A 17645-nucleotide genomic window follows, 5' to 3' on the forward strand; every position below is an offset into this window, starting at 1 on the left:
GACAGACCTTTCTGGGTTTACGAACAAGAAGGCACATTGTTACTTCAGACAAAATACTGAAAAAAGAGAACACAAATGCATCTTGATGTGTGATTTTACTTTTTTGTTAAGTAGTTTTGTGGTTGATTTACTCTTTCCATTCCAAGCAGCAGGTTTCAGGTGCATTTATAAACCCTCAGCCATGCTCAAGCCACTTTTCAATCAAGTTCCCCCCCAAAATCTTTAACTGAGAGCGAAGGTTGCTTAAATACCTTTCCTGTCAATACATTCTCTAAAAATCAAGGTAATCACCAGTTAAGGTGAGATTAGCATGCAGAAAAAGTAACTTTATGGCCCTTGCTTCAAAAGTATGTCCGGATTTAGCACCCACACAAGTGAGGAGAGTGATACAAGGATCCTCATATTTTCTGGTATCCTGCATGGGGAAGGGGGAAAGTAGTTGCCATTGGGCAGTTAATCGCTTTCCTGTACAGGTGGGAGGAGCTTTGGCTTTGTCTCTCCCTCTCCCTCAGTGCTAATGCACTGGCCAGCACAGCTGAGCTGGCATGGAGACGGAGGTAAGCTGTGCTAGGAAAAGGGCTGAAGCACTTGATATAAATATATGGGGCAAGAAAGACCAAACTGGGACTCTTAGAGTAGCCTTTTAAGGTTATAGTCTACCCCATTGTACTCCAACACTATTAAATATTCCTAACCTCTACAACAAACTTCCTGTCATTTTTAACATACTGCTGCCCCAGTACATGCACCTACTCCTCTAAATCACAGATTTATAATCTTAACTCTGATCTCAGTGAGCTAATGCTATTCTATAAACAGATATTTTTGCACTACAGAAGTCGGGTGTTTTATTATTACTTAAAGAAATCTGAGTTCAGAATTATGGCTATATGTTTGAGGGAAGTTCAGAGGAATGGGACATTGGGTTAAGGATGTTTCCTTCATTGCTAGGAAACCACTGGTGTGCATCACATCAGTGGCTGCAAAAGTAAATCATAAGAGTGCATAGATGAGTCACCTACTCACATCTGGGCACATTATGGGACAGATTCTCAACTGGTGTAGATCAGCTTAGCTCTATTGACTTCAGTTCAACTATGATGATTTATACTAGCTGAGAAACTGGTCTCTTATATTTAGCCTTTAAAAACAACAAGCAAACACACACAAAAATCCCCAATAGTTTAGGATGTGCAAAAACTTGTGTAAGGGACCAACAAAAATTGGTAGCTTAGCTAATCTCATGAGTAACTAAAGATAAAACTACATTTCACTGGAAACCTTGGAAATACAGTTTTTTAAACTGATTCTTCCAATCTCTGTCAGAGATATGGCTCAATTAAAGATGGTTTGGGGAGTGTAATGTATAGCTGTGGGCAACTGGAATTGAAGGCCTTTGAGCATTCTGAAATATCTTATTTCACTATAGATTCAGGAAGGACAGCTTGCACAGCTTTTGCTTCTCTAGCCATGCAGATCACAGCATGAGAAATAGCTTCCATGCCTCTTCTATAATGTGACTTCATTGCACCTGAAATTACATTGCAGAAATAGTATTTTGAACTCCAGTTTCCCAGTGGAAAGCTTAGGTCAGGCAAAAGTAGCCTAGAGGGATACATTTGCCTGATTAAATTTGATATATTCTATGCATCTTTCCTAGCTACCAGCCTTCGCTTAGTACATTTATTCTACAAGCACTAAGCCAGTAATCAACTTCAGCACCCACCTATTAGAATTATTATTTTATAATATATAACTTCTTACCCATGGACCTTGCTCTTTGTTTCATATAAACATAAGCTGTGAAACAATGAAATGTGTGCCTGATCACTGCATGAGATCAACTGCATTGTATCTATCTACAAAGGCAGCTTAAGATTTTGTGTTGCCTTTTCAAATTAATGCCTATTAGAAAAATGAATAACTCTCATCCAAGTCACAAAACATCCAATAATAAACAAAAAGAGCCGGACGAAATGTTTCAAATGTAAAGGAATTTTTTTTAAAAGCAATTTTTCATGAAAACCTGCTGATTTTCTCAAGATATTTCATTTTTTCATGAGACTATTTGGGATATTTTTGGTTGAAAAAGTAATCAAAAACATTACTGAAGTCATTATGGATATGTTTCATTTACTAAAAATGAGAAGTTTTCAGAAAATGGAATTTTTATGCTTACCAAAAAACTTGGATTTTTGGCAAATAAACTTTTTGATAACATCTTCATAAAAATTGCAACAAAAATTTCTATTAAAAATGTATTTGTTTCAAATCCTGTAAAATATTAGCCACTTTGAAATTTTGATTTTTTTTCATGGCAAATGTATTTCATTTGTTGAAGAACTCTGTAAACCAGTAACCTTTTAAAAAAAAAAACAAGAAAGAAAAAAGAGAAGTTTTTGCTGTAGTTGCAGTTATGTTCCCTGTAATTACAACATTAAGACCTGATCCAATGCCCAGTGACTTCAACGGGCTTTGGATTGGGACTTTTGACTCACTTTGAGGAAAAGTCCAAAAGAGTTCAAGATAGTTAGATAAATCACTTGTTTCTCATATTCAGCTCCTGCATGTAGAAGTGGATGAATTATCTTGATTCTGTGCTTTGTGTGTGTATAAACAAAAAAGACACTCATTCAGTTACACCAGGTATTGAATATTTTGGCAACATTTCGCAAAATCCTGTTAATTGTGGATCAAACTCTGCTTGCTATACTCATGCACAAAGCGTTACTGAATAACACAAGCAGGGTTTGGCACGAAGCTATGCTGCACCGTTCTCTGAACCAAACTGCCCTTTACTATGTTAAAAATCCTCCAAATCTGTGCTAGCAAAAATTGCCATTCCACCTCTTCCATTCACAGATTTTTTTTACAAAATATTCTTGAAGAGAAATTGCAAGAGTTCCTTAAATGGAGCTGCTTTTTTGAACTCGTCTGTTAGCAGATAGAGCATCTGAGGGGAAAATCTATCAGTGGTGAGAATGACAGACCTGATTTTCAAAGCTATTTAGCCACCTAAAGATGCAAATATTCACCTGGGATGAATTTTAAAGATGCCTAAGCATGTTAGTTGCCTGACTCCCATTGATTTCAGTGGGATTTAGGTGCCTAAGATGATTAGGTGCTTTTGAAAATCTCACTAAGTGCCTGTTTGTGTGTTTAGGCATCTAAATAGCTGTAAAGACAAGTTTGTCAAAATAGGTGATTCTATGGCATTAAAGTGGTATCATTTCAACATTTGGTTGAAAATATAAAAATCTGATTTTATTTTACTTTTGCCTGTGACTGTTGAAATGATGCCCTCATTACTTGTTGGGTAGCCTTAAACCTTAGATTGGTTTCCTAAACTTCTGCAGTAAGCAAGAAATTTGCCATATCCCGTGCTATGAGACACAGTCACATGCTGCATAAACCTGTTAATATATTGAAGTGCACCCACGTTTTGTTTTTAATGCCAAGCTCACTATAATTAAAAGGCAGGCTTGATATACAGGATACGTCACAGGTCCATATAAGCGTCCTTCCTTGGAGTTACAATAGACCATGTAGCACAGCCCAGGGCACTCACAAGACTAAAACTGGTTATTTCTTCTGTCGTAAGCTGCAAACAATATATAAGATGCTTTAAGCATCTTAACGAGAGTCTTAAACAAAGTACCTACTTTATATTTAATAAAGCATTTGTTGTATGTTGACTATCCATGGATTGTAAAAAGCAGCACCTACTGAAGTTTAATTAGCATAAAAGGTTGGTGTAATTAACTGCAGATTGCATATTCAAATCAATACATTTGCTAGTGGGATGCTGCAAACTCACTGAGTATTTAGGCATGTAGTCATTAGTTAGCAAGACACAGGTATCAAATTAGACATCAATTAACTTGTGAAATGTCTGTTTATATTTTAGGTGATCTCAAATAAATGACATAAGCAATAGGTACAGCACCTTTTGTGTTGTGGGTGTGATAAATTCTGATTCAGGGCTTGATTCTCAATTTACCATAAGACACCTCTACACAGTTAAATTACATTTAACTTTAAGGCAGTGCGATCTAAAGGGTCCTTTGTATAAATGAGCTAGGCTTTCAGTCCTTTAAAACTTAGGGCCCTATCTTGAAGTGAATGGGACTAATCATTTATGTTCTGCAAATTGCACAATCATCCCTTGATCTATTGGGATTGGCTAACGTAATGAATAAACTGATGAGCAGTACATGTTATTTCCACAGACCAAGCCAGGAATTATGTTCAAAGTGTGATTTCAAAAGTTAAGTAATTATTAATACTACTTAGCTCTTATATAGTGCTTTTCAGCAGTAGATCTCAAAGTGCTTCACAGTCTGTAACGTATTTATCCTTGCATCATTCCTGTGAGGTAGGGAAGTGCTATTATCCCCATACAGATAGCCTTTCTGCTACTCAGTTCCCTAAGTAATTTTTCATAGATTCCAAGGCCGGAAGGGATTATTGTGATCGTCTGGTCTGACCTCCTATATAACATCCTCACTGTCAAAAATTTACACTTTATTTCCAGTCCGAATTTGTCTAGCATCAGCTGCCAGCCATTGAACCATCTCATATCTTTTCTGCTATATTGAAGAGCCTATTATTAAATATTTGTTCCCCGTATAGATGCTGATAGATTGTGATCGTTACCCCAACCCTTCTCTTTATTAAGCTAAATTGATTGAGCTCCTTAAATATCCTTGTAGGGGAGGGATAGCTCAGTGGTTTGAGCATTGGCTTGCTACACTGAGGGTTGTGAGTTCAATCCCTAGGGGGGGCCACTTAAAAATCTGGGGCAAAATCAATACTTGGTCATGCTAATAAAGGCGGGGGACTGGACTCAATGACCCTACGGGTCCCTTCTAGTTCTGAGATAGGTGTATATATTTATCACTATAAAGCAGGTTTTCTAATTCTTTAATCATTCTCATGGCTCTTCTCTGAACCCTCTCCAATTTATCAACATCCTTCTTAAACTGTGGACACCAAAACTAGGGCCAGTATTGCAGCAGCAGTCACATGAGTGCCAAATACAGAAAGAATATGACCTCTTTACTCCTACTAAAGATTCCCCTGTCTATGCATGCCAGAATCACATTAACTCTTTGGGCCACAGTGCCACACTGAGGGTTCCCGTTCAGCTGATTATCCATCATGATACCCAAATTTTTTCCAGAGTCACTGCTTCCCAGGATAGAGTCCTCCATTCTGTAAGTATGGTCTACATTCATTGTTCCTAGATGTATACATTTAGCAGTAGTAAACCAATAAGCAGCCCTAAAGCATTTGCATCATCAAGCATAGCGGTAAATATTATTATGCACCAATACAGTGGAACAGCAGATTGCAAACACTGAGCCATTACATCTTCCTGAAGAGCAAATATTTGTTGAAAATATCCTGATGTTTTTAAACTCTACAGTTGCAATCCGTGTTGTCTCAGCTCTGTTCTTTATGTCTTTAGCTGCATTTCTCACATTGGCTATAATTTTCCAATTGCTAAGGATAAAGATTTAACAAGTTGAATGGAATGATATTACTCAAATGCATGAGGGATTTCTTTTCATTGTTAATCTGTGAAATGGAGACAATTAATTATAGGAGGAAGAAGTGAAATATTATGCATTCATGACTAGAGGAACATGGCAGTTCTGGGAATAAATCTAACTCAGACAGTTGGTGTTTTTTAAAAAAAAACTAGCATCTTCCTTTTCCAACCACTGGTGTAAGTGGGAAAACATCATGTCTAATAACAATAAAGACACAAGGATTTGGAAAGCTGCAGCAATTATTGCTTTTCTTCTGTTCATCAGTAGATAAATTTTGGGGTGGTTTTTGATTTAGAAGTTGAAATGCACCATGTGATTCAGTATTTGTTTCTCACTGTGTAGCAGTTGGAAAAATTCTCTTTACATAATGGTTTTGTATAGCAGGAGTTAAGCTCAGTAATGGCTATGAGAAAGGAAGGATGGTTCAGTGGTTAGGGCATTAGCCTAAGATTTGGGAGATGTGGGTTCAAATTCTGTTCTACCAGACTTCTATGACTCTGAGCAAGTTGCTTAGTCACTGTCTCCAGTTACCCATCTTCAAAAGGATGTGGGGACAGCGTTGCAGTGCAAGACAATGCAGAGGATGATGCAGTAGCACTGAGGTTCCCTACTACCCAGTGAAATCACCTAAAACTGGGCTATGTTTTGGAATCTCAGAACACAGCATCACAGCTAGGGGCAGCAGCGGTAGAGAGCCACAGTGAGCAAAAAGTGATGGCAGAAATAGCAGTAAGAAAAGGGGTCAGCAGCAGAGGCATTGCTCAACCTTCCCTTGCCCCTCCAGGGATGGGAGGCAAACCTAATTGAACACGCCCTTAAATTCTGGGACTTTGCTGACTTTGGACAACCAACTGTAAATGGCGTGCAGTGGAGGGAAAGGGGAGTGGTGTATTTAAGGGACATTCATCTGTCAGACTTTCAAACCACAAAGTGTGAAACTGAGGGAAAGGCCTACTGCCTAAGGTTCTGTGGGATAGGTGTTTGCTTAGGGTTTGCATACTTAGCAATCCTTGTGATGGTGTTTTCCCATCTTAATGCTGAGTTCCCTTTTCTTTTTAATAGTTTTTTTTGTTATATGCACTCAGTGCTTGCATGTGGGGAAGTATTGCTTCTTAGAGGCACTGGCATGCTGGTTGGTTTTTCCAGATTTCTGGGTAGACGCTCAAATCGGTTCCTTTTTTTTTTTTTTTTTTACCCTTAGGTATTGAACCCAGCTCTTGTTGTTGTCAGAACCACCTGGCAGAAGGGTTACATGTACTTGCTACTAGGAAAATTTCCATGCAACAGAACAAGAGGATCTACTAAAAACTAGTGCACATGCTTAGCCATTTAGCAGAGTTTCAAACAGTTTCCTATTAATACTGTGGTATAATGCAATACGATACTTCAGGAAGACCTTCATAATGCAGATGACACTGATTTACTGCTATGTTCTATGAAGTAATGGGAAGTCTTTCATTGTTAGAAGTTGATTGACAGTTCCATGCAGGAATAACAGGAATCTAGACTGCTCATGCTTCTAGCTGATTCAATATCCTGAAAATCAAGGTGAGCCAGGGGTAAATAATCAAATCAGTACTTGGTCCTGCTAGTGAAAGCAGGGGCCTGGACTCCATGACCTTTCAGGGTCCTTTCCAGTTCTATGAGATAGGTGGTTTCCATTATAAAAAGTCTAATTCTACCAAGTCATCAGGTTTGTTTTTTCTTCTGACAAGTGGCAGTTATTTGTCAAGTGGTTAAGAATGTCATGGGTACAGAACATATCTGAAATGAGGTTGTCGTTGAATGATTGATCAAGAGAGGCTTTAAAAGTGCAGGCGTCCTCTGTTGTTTTGTTTCCTGGACTATTCAGTAACAAGAAGCAACCCAAGTGTTTTGTCCATAGCTAGATAGGGCCAAATAAGATTACAGAGAAAGTTCTTTCTTTATAGGAAATACCTGGTGTGCGTGAGAAATACAGCCAAAGTTCCATATGCATTGTGTGTTTTTTCTTTTTTAAATTTCATATGCGGAAAAAATGTAGGGATGGAATAACAACACTGCGAACACCACTGAATAGAGACAGACTTAGTGCAAAAGCACAAGCAATGCAAACTGCCCCCACTTCCCCGCCTGAATGCTGACCTGCAATACCCCTTTTCATTAGAGTTCTAGCTCCCTTTGAGCACAGACTGCCAATCACAGCTGACAAAGCCTGAGTGTGTAGCAGTTGTCTGATATGCACACGTACGGAGAAGGACAAGACCACCAAACTAATCTTAACTTGTGACCTAATCAAGGATCTGAACCCAAGTCTCCTGAGACGAAAGGCTGTTGCACTTATTTTTCATCTAAAAAGCCATTTGGAGTGCATATAGACCATTCCCCTGGAGAGAAAGTGTCAGACTGATGTACTGCAGTACATAATGGGAGTGTAACTGTATGTGATGTTCATGAACTAGTGAATGGGGCTAGTTTACTATTAAATTAATTACTAGCAAAACAAATGGGCCAGTTCCAACCCCTGACTCTCTTTCTTATTTAAAGCTGATGTTAGCAGAGGTCTAAGAGGTGTTGATTCTGGCATGTTTCTGACAATACTGTCATTTCAAAGAAAGTTTAAGTATGAAAATATGTTCTCATTTTTATTTTTAATTTATAGGGACAGAAAAGGTAGCTTAAGAGGAATTACAGAAATGAAAATGGCTTATTGCTATCTTGTCATTATGGTAAGAATTCATTCGTTCAAGGGCTCCTTGGTTAATATAGGTATGCTTGAAATTAACCAACTTTCATACTGAATAATCAGGAAGACTTACTGAGCATGCTCTATTTCACAAAAATGCAAATAAGCAGTCAGTTTTATTGCACGAGCATTACTGAGTCAAGGCAGATTGCATGGTGAGGGTTTTGCTACTGATGCTAGTTCAGAAATATAGGCTGGAATTTTTCAAAGGACTCCAAGGGAGTTAGGCACCCAAATATTACTTCATTTCATTGAGGGCCTATAATCCTTAAGATCTTTTGAAATTCCACGCCACTGAGGCTAGATCAGCAGTCTGTGATTCTTTTTCTCTGTAAAGGCTCTAGGTTCAAGGCCAAGTTTCTGTTTTCAGCAGGAGATGGGCTTACCAATTTATTCAATTTCTGGGGAGCGAGGCCCTTGCAATGCTTTTAAAAGACATCTTCTGGTTCATTTGGGATCAGGGCTGATAGGATATGGAAGGAGCAGTGTGCTGCAAGGGCTGGTTACAGGCAGATCAGGCAGTCTCGGAGGCCAGGAAAATATTTAGCAAATGTTAGTGTGTGGAGGGTGTACATATTCATTTGCTTAGGGCAGCAAATATCTCAGGGTCCAGCAAGGTTTGCCCAAGTGGATTGCCCAACAAGAGACCATTGAGGGGTGAAATTGATGAGAAATGAACAGGGAGAATCCAAAAAGAATCTCTTCTCATTCCCAGTAAAATCCATGAAGAGCTGGTGCTCATCTTGTAAAAACTAGTCTGGTAAGTTCATGATCTGAAAAATCTGTTCTTTGTATTACAGTAGCAGCTAGAGAAGCCCCAACTAAGACTGGGGCCCCATTTTGCTAGGCGCTGTACAAACACAGACGTCTTCCCAGCTACATCAGGATCCGCAGTCATGGGTAGATTTAGTTACTTTCAGTGATAAGCGAACCTCAAATGAAGGTACATGTTGGAAAGTCTCCCAGAGTAGAGGGGAGATTGTGTAAGTGTGCCAGTCGCAGACCACCCATTGTATTTTGTCTGTTGACAAATGTAGAGCTAGTGGAAGGATTTAGATAAGGAAGTGTAATGAAACTCATACAGAAGAATGTTCAAAGCCTCCTGGCAAATGTCAGATGTGGCAATCTAAAGAGAGTTTTGGAACGTGTGTTTACTGCAGATCCAGTTAATAGTAAAATCACTGATTCATTTTTTGATCCAAAAATTACTTCAAAAATCCTCCTCTGGTTAGGAAACCATATTTAATCTGCATTATGTACACAGTCAGTAGAAAATAGTGTGATCCATATAGCCCCCCTCAAAAATAAAAAAAAAGAAATCTGCAATGGTGATTTCCATTTGTGCATTAAGTTTTGTTCACATTTTACAAAAGTGACATTAATTAGTGCTAGATTACATATTACATTTACATTACTATCAAAAGAATATGCTTTGATTAAAGTTTGTAAAATGAAAAAAAAAAGAGAGAGATTAAGGAAGATTTGGCACTCGCTGTAAAGAAAGCATTGCCAAAAAATTGTAACGAGACTAACTGGAGAAATAAAAAAAGAAAAGAAAAATTGGAAGAACCAACAACAAATGGGGGTAGCAGAATCAGAAGAAAAGTTACACCCTGAATAGAAACATTGGTACGATTACTGTCTTATACTGAAACTATCAGCCTTTTTGGTGAAGCTATGATGCCAACTGTACACTGTAATTTTAAGTTGGATACCCTGTGTCATATTGCATTTGACTAAGCAAAGTTCCTTGGGGTAATTTGGTCTGAAGAATTTATACAACAAACCAGTTACATGAATCTTCCAATATTTACAGGATGTTTCCTCAGCAGAGCACTGCAGTATATTTCTCTGGGGATTGTTACATAATGACATTTGGGAAATGGGTCATTTTGACTTATATTGAAAATGCTGGATCAAGTCCTGAGGTTTAATGTCAGTCTTAACTGGAATTTAGTCCATCACCCATCTGCATGTAAATGAAGAGATCACTAGCTTTACCTCTCATGAAGAACCCAACTTTTTTGTATGAGAAAGAAATATATATTATAGCTATAGAGTATACTATAATGTGGAAATTGATACAGATATTGTATGTGTAACATTAAATTAATATATAATGTACATAGGGAATATGTGATGGTGTGGTATAAAGATTGCAGGTAGTTGGGAATGGTTGCATTACTTGTGATTGACTTTTGGATTGAATAGTAGAGGTGACTCCAGATAAGAACAGCTAAAAGCTTTATATCCCACAATTGCCTAAAAGATATAGGCAACTAATTGACTATGACATGATATTAAGAATGTTCAAGAAACCAAATAACCAAGTTCAGCCAAATGTCTTGCACTAACTCTTTCTTTCCTGAACTGTATTGCTTTGTCTTTAGGCATCATCAATCCTTCCCAGAAGCAAAGTCTTGCAGCATATTCAGTTCACCTTACAGAAGATGCCCCCTTAAACTGTCTGTTCACAAATTACAGAGCACAGTTCATGTCACTTAAGGTTGAAGTTTAACTAGCCAACTTGTGGCAGCTTTGTCTTGGGTGCCACCCTGTACTTTTTCATCTTTCGTTTGAATAGTAAATTCAAAACGTTAAGGGGGATGAAGATGGTTCCTCATACAAAGCATTCATATGTCTCACGTAATTTCCTTGCGCCATATTGCATTTTTATTTCATAATACCAATACCACAAAACATGTTTATCCAACACACACATACATACACTACCATGTCCATAACCATAATCCCTATTAATGTGGCATGTTTATGAAATTAACCTATCTGCATTGGCTAACAATGCTATCTATTCTTCACGTGCTATATGTGTTCCAGGAGGGAGTTTAAAAAACACAACAACCCTGTTTTAACAACGTGTTACAGAGTTTCAGTAACATTTATTGGGACTATTTGTTGTCTCCTTTCATAGGTGTCTTAGTTTACTATGAATCCCAACTGTGAAGGCCTCGGTGGGAGAGAAATTAAAAATAATGAATGTAAGACACCTGCAAGAATGACCTAACATAGCTTTTCTATATATAAAAATATCATGGCTTTAAAGCCCAAAACCTTTTATGGCTATTGGTGAGTGCTATGTCTGTCACTGGGATTCTGGGGATGTTCCTTCCCAATGGCTCCTCTCTTTAGCCCTGTGAGGCCCTGGGATATCACCCGTAAAAGCCATGACAGTGTTATGGATGAAAAAATTGTTGTCCACCTGGGACTGAATCTTCTCCATTCTAGCCCTTGGGTAGATGTGATTTGGAGCGGAACATTCCATAGTGCAGGGGAGGTGAAGGGAACACTTCTCTGGCAGGCTGAGTTTTTAAAATAAAATAGTGCTTTCCAGTCATAGATCTCAAAGTGCTTTACAAAGGAGGCCAGTCTCATTATTCCCATTTTACAGATTGGGACACTGAGGCATAGAGGTCAAGTGATTTGCCCAATGTCATCCAGCAGGCCAGTGGCAGAGCTAGGAATAAAAAGCAAGTCTCCTGAGTCCCTATCCAGCATTCTGTCTGCAGGGCCACACTGTCAAAATGGTGTCTGTTTGATGAGGCCTAAGGTTTGGAAGTCTTAAAAAGATCTTATATTTAATATTTCATATTCATATTTATATCCATAGTCAGGTATTTATCAATGTTTTAATAATAACTCTTCTCACTCTGCTTTTTTCATCTGATAATGGCAGTGAGTTAGGTGATGAATAGCCCAGTCCCATGGCAAGTCAATGGCAGGATCAGGAACAGCACCCAAGAGTCCTGAATTCTTCCCTCCCCTCTCCCCATTTTTCTAAACACAGAGTGTACACTAGGACATGATGGATGAAATTCTGATCTGCTTTCACCAGAGTGGCTGCAAAAGGTGAAAGTGAGGAGAGCTTTTGGTCCTACTTGTCTGCTTCAAAGGCATTTAAATCTTAATATCATCACAACTGTTTTACTTTCCATTTTTGCTGCACCTCATTTGTTTTATTTAAAATTATTGCCCTTCTTTAAATAACTTGGGTTCATAATAAGTTATTTTCCAACTTGCCTCCAGACTCTTCAATATTATTACTGAAACACAGCACCCTCAAGGAAACAGTGCATGGCCCTGACTGATATGCCTTCCACACATTGCATCCCCAGCTTGCAAACTGTCCTACATCATCAGAACACCTATATTAAGGAGCTGGCAGTACCTCTCCACAGGAATAGACATCAGCATGGGCCTGGAATATGGAATTTGAACCCCTCTGTGCACACAGGAGTGGATTTGATCCAAAATTTGACTAAATTCCATGTCACACTTAATAAGAAAACCTTGGCTTTATCAGAGTTAAAAAATAAATGTTACACAATTAGGAGGAAAGAGAGCTTGTGTAAATGGAGGTGAGAAGGTAGGGGTCCTGAGGAAGAGAATGTGTTTGCATAATCCTTTATTATCTGACTATGACTAGTAATTATATTTGGTAAATTGGATTTATGGCATGTCTGTAACTTGCTGTGCCCAAAACAACATAGGTTTTTCTCTCGCCCTCCCTGCCTCTTTTTTTGCAGAGATGGTATACAAGTGGGTGCCTTTATATATTTCTCACGTTGTCTGATTTCCTTTGTTACAATTACAGGATTGTCATTTTCTTTAAAGGATCAAAACAAATATATTTCTAAAGACTAGGGTGAAAGTATGCAGTTATCTTAATGGATTGGGGAGAATTAGAGCAGTTTACATTTTCTTCAGACATTTAGGCATATGGTATAAAGTTTGCCTTTAAATTTGGATCAGTAATTACTAGTAACACTTTCAGGTATTAAAACTGAACCTTAAATATCTCAGATATGTTTAGTTTTTTTGCTGTTTATTTTTTGCCTTTATCAGAGTGAAAAAAGACCAGTGGGTTTCATTGCAATGTTAACAGTGTAAACATTACAAGTGGAAGGTTTTTTTTAATTGGAATTAAAACTACTACTAAAAATATTTTTTAGTCACAAATTTCATAAAAGTTTGTTTTTACATAACCTTAATTCTGGAAAAGCAGCAAAGAGTCCTGTGGTACCTTATAGACTAACAGACGTATTAGAGCATGAGCTTTTGTGGGTGAATAATTCTGGACTAGATCTGATCTGATAGTGTCCCTTTAACTGAGATGGAAAATGCCAAGATCAGTAGGTTCCTGTTTCAAGCAGAATCTTTTGAACCAGTTCAAACTGGCTGAGAGAAGGATCAGAGCAGAGAGCTCAGTGAAAATGTGAGCAGTTTCTCTGTCACAGCCAGCTTCAACAATCAAATGAACTTGGCAAAAGAGCAAGCTCGGCCAGGTGCAAAGTTATTGAACTAAGAGATTAATTTAACCAGCTTTCTCCTGTGGGCGTATCTCCAGCCCTGTTTGGCATGGCCTGAACCTCTCATGAAAAGCTCCCTGTAGCTCTCAAAAACATCACCACTTCCACTGATGATACTATTTGGTATCTAAGCTAGTTTGGCTTGCCTTCAGCAGAGCTGTGGAGATAACATGTGCAACACAGTATGTTGTTCAGGTTTTGGTGACACTCCATTGAGGACTAACCTGTGACCGCCTATCTCACTTCAGTTAATATGTTAAAAATGAACTGATGCCTTCTAGTCTTATATGCCGTGTAGTTGTAGCTGTGTTGGTCCCAGGATACTAGAGAGACGGGGTGGATGAAGCTGGTCCAATAAAAGATACTACCTCACCCACCTTGTCTCCTTCAAGTCTTAGGGCTGGTCTACACTACTGCGGTAAATCGATCTAACTTACGCAACTTCAGTTACGTGAATAACATAACTGAAGTCGATGTAGTTAGATCCACTTACTACAGTGCGCTGTGTCAATGAGAGAGCATCTCCCGTCGACTTCCCTTATGCTTCTCAGGGACGTGGAGTACATAAATCGATGGGAGAGTGCTTTCCCATCGCATTAACGTTTCTTCACCAGACCCACTAAATCAACACTTACTGATAGATCGGCACTGCTGCAATCAATGCAGCAAGTATAGACGTGCCCTTAATGGCCAAAAAAGCCAGAGTTCAATGGTAAGTATGAGCGGTGTGGCTTAATGTGGGTTACAGCCATAACCTGATATGCCTTCCACACATTGCATGAGCAGTGTGACTTAATGTGGGTTACAGCCATAACCTTTCAAAGATGTTCCCTAGAGAAGCCTTATTCCACCAAAGTGCAGATATCACATGGTAGACACCCAGAATAGCACGAGGAGCTTTTCCTTGGTCTTCCTTCTGCGGTTTTCCACAGTGCAGCAGATACAAGAAATGTCCTCTCGGTCTTTTGATAAGTTAGGTTCACAGGGCATGTCTACACAGCAACTAGACACCTGTGGCTGGCCATGCCAGCTGTCTCGGGTTCTCAGGGCTCAGGCTGCAGGGCTGTTTCATTGTTGGATAGAAAGCTGGGATCAGGCTGGAGCCCAGTCTCTATGACCCTGAGAGGTCAGAGGATCCCAAAGCCTGGGCTCCAGCCTGAGCTCAGAAGTCGACACCAGTGTTTCTCAAACTGGGGCCACCGCTTGTGCAGGGAAAGCCCCTGGTGGGCCGGGCTGGGCCGGTTTGTTTACCTGCCCTGTCTGCAGGTCCGGCCGATCGCGGCTCCCACTGTCCGCAGGTTCGCCGCTCCAGGCCAATAGGGGTTGCTGGAAGTGGCGTGGGCCGAGGGACACACTGGCCACCACTTCCAGCAGCTCCCATTGGCCTGGAGCGGTGAACCGTGGCCAGTGGGAGTGGCGATCAGCCAGACCTGCGGACGGGGCAGGTAAACAAACTGGCCCGGTCCACCAGGGGCTTTTCCTGCACAAGCGGTGGCCCCAATTTGAGAAACACTGGTCTACACAGCAGTGAAGCACCCCTACAGCCCAAGTCAGCTGGCACAGGCCAGCAGTGAGTTTTTCTCTGCAGTGTACACATACCCAGATTCTTGCTGAGAGTTCGAGGACAGAAAATAGAATAAGTCTGGAGCTGGTTGAAAATTCCCTGAGGGAGACCAATGTTTTGTCAAAAATGCTGATTCCATACAACTAAAATCTTCCGCAGGAATATGTTGTTGTTGTTGTCAAAGCTTACAGCAGAAACCAGGCAGGGAGGCAGGTTGTCCTGTACCTCTGCCTGATTACCTGCCATGCTGCCTGCTGGCAGCACGCCTGCTCTGCCCGCTTGGCAGGCTGGGCTCCCAGTCTATCTGTCTGCCCATCTGATTGGCTACCAGACTCCCTGGGATTCCTAGCTCCCTGGTTTCCCTCCTGGTGGGCTGCTATGGAGCTGGCAGCTCCCCAGGCATTCAGGCTTTCCCTGGCTCTGTCAGCCCACATAATGGAGAGACTGGGAGCCATGCCATGTGGAAAAGCGGCTGTGGCCAGGGAAGGAGTGAGGAGATGTCCTACGCCATGAGAACCACATTAAAGGGGGCATAAGGTTGGAAGGCTGAGTCTCTGCAGGAGCAAATCAAACTATTTTATAAGGAAACTGATTTTTAGCTGTAAATAAGGCACGCTTCCCCAGGTCTGTAGCAAAGCATTGGACTAGCAGGCAAAGAGAAAGATATTTCAGAAATCCTTAGGAGCACATGGAGATCCCCTTAGGTATCCTGGTCTGAACACTCATGAATAGAAAACAGCTCTTCCTGGAATTAAGGGTGGTGGAACAAGTTCAGATAAAAAAAACCCTATCCTAGATCATCACACACACCTTAGACTGACCCAGAACTTGACACCTTTTAGCAGAGAGTGGCTCAAGGTGCAGATTTGCATTTCAAATAACAGAACTGCCTTGGGGGAGAGATTCAGTTCCAAGTTTTGATATGGGCTGGAGTGTCACTTGTAGGCGCTCACAGGTGGCAGAGGGCACAAGGATCCATGCCTTAGACATGGCCTCTGAACAGGAGACAGACACAGTTGCAGTCTCTGGGTGAGATCCTGGCACCACTGAAATGAGTGGGCATTCTGCCATTTACTTAAATGGACCAGAAGCAGCTGTGCCAGTACAATAAGGGAACCAGGAAGTACTGTTCTTGCTGTATTTCAGGCACAAACGCACGTAAGTAGTACCAGAAAATCCTGTGTCAGGACGTGTAATTAGAATGGCATCTTAGAAACAGTTGGTATAAGCATCTGATTGTGTAGCTCCTTCTTTGAACTGAACCTAATGCCCAGGCTTTTTAAGGCTCACCCATTGTTACTTCAAATGCCTCTTGTCCAGGGCCGGCGCTTCCATTTAGGTGACCTAGGCGGTTGCCTAGGGCGCCAGGATTTGGGAGGGTGGCATTCGGCAGCGGGGGGTCCTTCTGCTCTCTGGGTCTTCGGCAGCATTCGGCAGCGGGGGGTCCATCTGCACTCCGGGTCTTCGGCGGCAATTCTGCGGTGGGTCCTTCACTCGCTCCGTGACCCACCGCTGAAGTGCCCTGAAGACCGGGAGTGCGGAAGGCCCCCTCCGCCACCGAATTGCTGCCAAATGGGAGCACGGAAGGACCCCCACCTAGGGCGCCAAAATCCCTGGCACCACTCCTGCTCTCGTCACCTAAAAGTCCTTGCAAAGAAAGCAGCTTCATTGTTAATTAAAAATGCTACCATGTACAGTAGGTCGTCTCAGTTTCGCCAATGAAAACTTGCCATACCCTCTGCCTAATTCCTAAATATATACAAGTGCATAGAACAGAACTGATTATTAGAGGAGATAGAGTCAAAAAAGAGAGAAATGCTCTGTGATGCAGAAATCTAGATAGAAGCAGAGCCCTTACAGCTGACCTTTAAGGTTTGGAGGTAAAAATGTAGCCCAGATCCAACCCATGCACGGTTTTGATTTTGCAAATCCAAAACACCGAGTTCCTACTAATATAGCAACCTTTCATTAGCAGGGTTCGTGTTCCTCTAGCCCCAGTGAATCCCAGTGAAAAGTGCATGTTGTGTGAAATGTGTGCACACCAGCATCTGTGGGGAATGTGTAATAGCCCCATGCAAGGGTTGGCATTGCTGGAAGGTGCTATTTTACGAGCGGAGGTGGGGACAACCAAAATTAAAATTTGGACATGGTAAATAAAGGAGTGTAATTCTACCCCATAGTCTCAAGCTCTTGTATTAAACACGATAAATTCTATTCTGTAATACAAATACATTAATATGATGGCATCGTTATCTCTTTTTTTAGATGTAACTTGCCATCAAGTTCCTTCTCCCGCTAATTACATAACAAGGGAAGTTTTAATGACAACTCTGTTTCTAAAGGCTTAGCTACACTTGGAAATGTGCAGCGCTGGGAGTTACAGCTGTGGTCGTACAGCTGTGTAGGAACAGCGCTGCAGTGTGGCCACACTGACAGCTACCAGCGCTGCAGTGTGGCCACATTTGCAGCATTTG

The sequence above is a fragment of the Chelonoidis abingdonii genome, chromosome 15, assembly GCF_003597395.2.
Source record: "Chelonoidis abingdonii isolate Lonesome George chromosome 15, CheloAbing_2.0, whole genome shotgun sequence".
Lineage (NCBI taxonomy): Eukaryota > Metazoa > Chordata > Testudines > Testudinidae > Chelonoidis > Chelonoidis abingdonii.